Raw genomic sequence first — 6,356 nt, forward strand, 5'->3', positions numbered from 1 at the left:
CGGCCGAGCGCCGTAAGAAAGCAGGCCCGTCTATTTCGCGTCGGTCTAAACCAAAAGAGGCCACTGTCGCGTAGAATACAAAAATCTATAAATATATATATATATTTGAATTTTTTTATATTATTTAAAAGTAATATATTCCTTTACCAAAAATTTGAGAATTTTTATAATTTACAATATATATTCAAATAAAATTTTATTATAAACTATATTATTACGAGATTGTATCGGTAAATTCTCTTTAAACAAGTTAACGAAAAAACGTAACTTATTCACACTAGAGTATAATATTATAGTATCGTATATAGGAAAATATAATAAATAAATATTATTTATTAGATTTTTGTTCACGAGCTCTTTCAAATTTATTTGGATTTATGAATAAAACAACAGGAAATCCCTCAAATCGAACAAATCAATATCATGTCTTTCTTATAACGAAGCAGATTTTTAAATATAAATTGAGAAAGGTTTTTTATTCATAATGTGGAATAGAAATATTATGGAGATAGCATGCTCCAAGAATTGTGCCATATAATTTATTATTAAATTAACCATTAATAGTACATTAATAAAACATATTCATAAAGAATAATTTTTATAGAATTTAAAATATTAATAACATATTAATATATAATTAGTGCGTTATATTAATAACATATTAATATAACGCACTAATTTGTTAATATTTATATACAAGTAGGTATATTTAAATATTAATTACATATACAGTATTTTATAATATTAATTGCACATATAATATTTTATTATATACAACATTCGCAATTATTTTACATTATATTAATTATAATCTATACTGTAATATTATCCACTATTAAATCACATATATATACATTACACATTAATGTACATATATTAATTTATGTGTATTAGCAAGTAATAATTAATGCAATACTAATATACACATATTGATATACATTATTAATATAATAAAAAAACGTAAGAGATGTTAAAATAAATAAATAAATATTAAAATATAATTTTATATGTATGGAGTTACTATAGTAAGGATCCAGCAATCAGCTTGTTTTTATAATATCAACAAAATATATTAAACTACGTATTAAAATATAACTTTCTCTCATTTGCATAATTAATAGTACAATTTAAATATCTCAGATTTGCAGAGCGATAAAAAGATCTGTAATCATGCAATGAAGTATTCTTATAATACAAACGCATCGAGTATCATTGCAGGACAATTAAAATCCTATCCAGTATAATTAAAACCCTAAGGAATTAAAACGCATTTTATTTTGCATATTACTCAGGGACATGACCTTGGGAACATATGTCAAGATCAAAATCATTAGTGGTGGAAAGCATGTATAAAGGTGAATATATTTACCAGAATTATTAATAAAATTATACCAATAAAAAATTCTAATTAAAAGCAATAAGTATCATTAACTCATCAATAAATTTAGCGGAAATATTATATAACTTTTTAGCGCGATTGTAACCGTGATAAAATAAGACTTCCGTGTGTTTACTATATTATCTCGTCTTCGGGATGAACTTGACCTAGTTACCTAGCTGCAGGAATATGTCACGTTATCTGTGCTGAATGCAGGTTATTCATATGATAGCGTGATCCGCCGCATAGGTGGGCTTCAATGAAGAAGGAGGTGAGATGATGCAAAGGTATGCGACGTTATAGATGCCATATCGTCTAATGAAACAAAGATCAAGTTTTGTAGAACATGAAGAGAGTAATACCGGACTCTCACTTTCATGTCTCCGCAGCCTATGAATTGCACATATATTTCCGCGAGCAAACATTTGCGACGCGTGTACTCACAGGGTATAGCTCTTCATATGAAGAAATGCTTTTTTGCTGATTTATATATATAAAATATCAAAAGTATTTTAAGCACAATTGCTCATGCTTAAATAATGACACTTATTAGAACCAATTACATTTTACTAATTTGCTCTGCATTTTTTCTCTTCACTCCAATATTCGAACAGAGAGAATTCGAAAATAGGAAGAAATTAATAAGATAATTTTGCTTAGAAAGTATCTTTCATTCATCAATATAAGATCTCTTGAAAAAATTATTAAATATGTTTTATATACGATCATCAAATTCTTCAGAGCTTATCTCTCGAATTTGATAATATGGAGAGTGTTCTTACAGAAGAGTTCTTTCCTCCGTTCTCTATTTTACATTTTTTTACCACGTTTGGAGCATCTTTATTCCATCGTTACCTTTAGCAGACAAATGAATTCTTTTTCTTTTTGCCGTGAAATAAGGAAACTGAAGTTTACAAATATCATAGCGAGGCAAAGAAAATACGTATTGATTCAGCTATTAATTATTCAAGTACATAACATTCCAATATTTTCCTAATTGATCTCTGCCGTGCGGACAATCTTTTTTTTCATTGACATTCATTGGGTGTCGTCGGTACCGCGGGAGATAAGGGTCGAAAATAATTTCTTCTAGAATCGTACCAGCTTTCACAAGATCGTGGATTCGTCCTTGGAAGTCTAGTAGGTGGACCGAAGGTTTCTGCTAGCGCAGAGATGGGCACGAGATAAATTTTAACATATCGATGAGTTTTGTTCCTTGTGTATATGTATTGATCATGCCTGATTCCATTTGACACACTACTCTATTCGGGTTTCTTGGATTTTTAAATTCGTACACAGGATATGTGTATAATAAAATTGATGAGAAAATATAATATAAATATTATAAAATATAATAAGAATAATAAAAAAGTATAATAATAAAAAATACTAGTGAATAATGCCTTTCAAAATTGTCCAATATGAATGAAATTCCAATTATGATTTTATAATTTGCATTTTCTTCATTTAAATTTCATTGTAAAAATGACTACTTTACAAAAGTTATTTAAATAGCACATTTACGTAAAAATTTATTAACTAGAATATCTCTACATATATATTTCACGATATAATGCAATTATAAACAAAAAATCCAATTTTTTGCAGCTATAGTTATAACGTTACAATATAGAGAGAATATAAATCATAGCTCGAACATATATTTTATCTATGATTATATAGATTTTTGCGGTCCTACTTTGATGAAAATGTGACAACGATAATTACTTGACTGTATTATAATGTCATGCTGTTCAATCGAATAAAAGATATGGTCATACACACAAAACCAACATTTTACTCTTATCTATATAATGATCTATGTAATGATACTACTATATGATATATGACGTAGTATTAAACTTAGACCGAAGAGAAATAAATAAACATATAATATTCCTTGATGACAAATAATTTAAATGTCGTGGGTTATTTATATTTTATGATGCTTCAGAAAAGAGAAACTTATTAAATAAAATAATTAACACCGTTTTTTACGGACATCCGTAAATTCACCTCGGATTGAAATCGGATAGTATATAGCCACATGCACTACTAGCGGTTCACGAATATACATATATCACTCTAATAGAAAGCTGTGACTTTTATATGACATCAAGTGAATTAAATTTGATAATTTCTATCATTATAAAACATTAATTATTGCGAAATATTGTCATAAATTATAGAAATAAATGGTTTATGATTATATAATTTGTTTTTTATTTAAAAATATCGCTATTTGCTTATATAGTAGGCGCAAATTAATTTGTGTGCATCAGTGCGTGCATGCGCGCGTGCGTGAGTGTGTAAATATTCGCACAAATGCATGCGAGTGTATATATATATATATATATATATATATATATATATATATATATATATTACATTTCTTTAAATATATATAAGAAGAAGTATAGAGGAATATACATGTAGATGTATAAGAAAATTGTACCATGTGGTTTATTATAAATCAAAGATTATATAGAATTTACAAAGATCATGAGTACAAAACAATTAATAATATATATATTTAAAATATTAATAATACATATTAAATTTATAACAACAATTTATTATATACATATAAAATTGTTATTATGTATATACAAATATTAAAGAATTGTAATAATATGTTTTATAAATTTTTAATTTTAGATGTTATTTAAACATTAATATGCATTATTATATATTAAAAATTTGATTCAAGATAATAAAATTAATAAATATTAACAAATAAAGTTACAAATATCGAACAAATCAAATACAACTTAAAAAATAAATCAGAATACAGTTTAAATTAGATAATATATTTTTAGATGGTACATTAATAATATAATGTCAAATATTGCAGATACTTTCTCATTTATATAATTAGAATTATTCATATACTATAATATAATTTAATTACAATTATTTATAATTATAAACATAATTAACACTTTGTATTATTTCATGTTAATAAAGAAATGGAAATACCGGTTAACGCAGGCCAAAAAATATCTTTGTAAGTGCACGTGCATTGAATTATATATTATTAACGCACATAAGCATAAATAATAAATCGATAACTATAAACCTTATAAAAAGCTATTTATAAGAAAGATATATAAATGTATTCGCGTCATAATTGTTACTTTTATTAAACTACTTTTATTAAATGAATATTCGATACCTTACAAAATTTTGAAAGTAATTCTTTTGACTTTTGATTTCGAAAAGACGTGTATCTTGCTTTGAATATTTAAAACATATTGCTTCATACTTTTATACTTTTCGCTAATTCTATTCACTTGTCTAAATTCCCTTGTCTAAAACAAATTATATCGACATTAATTATTGGTGAATAGCAACTAATCAATTATCAATAAATATTATATTAAATAATATCTCGTATGTGTATATATATATATATATGTATATATATATATATATATATATATATATATATATATATATATATATATATACAAGATGTCTGTTCTAACATCTGCCAAAAGAAAAACCATAAGTAGATCTCGTTAAACTGAATTAAAGTAAGTCTTATACTATTTTGTAAACAACTATGTACAATTTCGAGATATTAATTTAAAAAAATCGGATAGTAAGAGCACGTGGCGAGAAAAGCTGTCCCACTGTAACTTGATACTAGGGGCACGACAGGGTGGACAGGGCGCTCTCCAAAACATGATGGTCGTTGATTTTTTTAAATTAATATCTCATTAATTATTGCGAAAATTTCAAAACAACAGAAGATTTTCCTACTCAGTTTAACTCACTCTACTTACACACGAGAAATTAGGCGATTACTAGGTAACACCCTGTATATACTAAACATTTTATTTAAATATAATAGCACAAATATTTAATTTATAATAATAATCTTAAATTAATTGGAATAAGTAATAATTATAGATTATGAAAATTATAACTTCTCCGAATTAAAATTTTAGTTACCCTAAAAACGATTTATAAGATTGTAAATATTTTAAATCAAATATATAATGATTTTGCATCTTCATAAAAAAATTTGTCAGCAAGCGAATAAAGTGACATGAATTTTAAGAAATTAATAAAGTACTAAATGTGAAATTTAAATTTAAATTTTTCGAACTAGTAAGAAAGAGCCAGATGCGAATGTGGTAGTGCCTCAGTTTCAGAGAAAATTAATTTTTCTTTCAAATTAAATCGTTGTACATGGAATACATTTTTTTCTCGATGCGATACTAAATAACTAAATAAATCTCAATTCAAGATTTTTATTAAAATAAGTCATTCCTGATCGCTTTAAAAAAGCGTAGGCGAAGAAATATCGAGATAAAGTTGCTGAAATGAGAATAAAATCATTATTCTATTGTACTATGTGTTCTATTATGTTATGTGCATAGTGTTGCACTATTTTATTTAATAATTCTTTTGTCTGCAACGAATGTTTATGAATAATATTTTGTAACCTTCTTGACAAATAAAAGTTTACAGAATTTAGAATTAGAGATTTTAAAAATAAAATTAGAAATCTATAAGAGCTATTGCTATCACAGAGAAAATATCATTATATTATAATAATAAATCGTTATTAAATTTTTAGTTTAATAAACAGATCATATATTATTGAACTCATCATATAATATTGAAGTATGCTAATCACACATTACGCAATAATCCTCTCAATCATATATTGAAAAAATTTAAATTTATTTAACTAAGAGGTATTTAAACATCTCAAAGCTTATAAATTCTCTTTTTAAAATTTATATAAATCGGTTTTTATTAAGATTACTAAAATTTCCAAGTAAAAAAATTCTCTTTCTCTTTTGCCTTTCGCTCGTTCGTTCTTTCTCACTCTCTCATTCACTAAAAATTTCAATAATTTGAAAACAGTATATTTTCGTAAATTAGAAATAAAAATATGATTATTTTATAAAAGAAATTAGATGACATTAATTTTTGCTTGTCGCATCTTTGAGATACTGTGATA

This window comes from Camponotus vicinus, unplaced genomic scaffold (genome assembly GCF_025532165.1).
Source record: "Camponotus vicinus isolate PSW18456_S1 unplaced genomic scaffold, iyCamVici1.0 SCAF_11, whole genome shotgun sequence".
Classification (NCBI taxonomy): Eukaryota; Metazoa; Arthropoda; class Insecta; order Hymenoptera; family Formicidae; genus Camponotus; species Camponotus vicinus.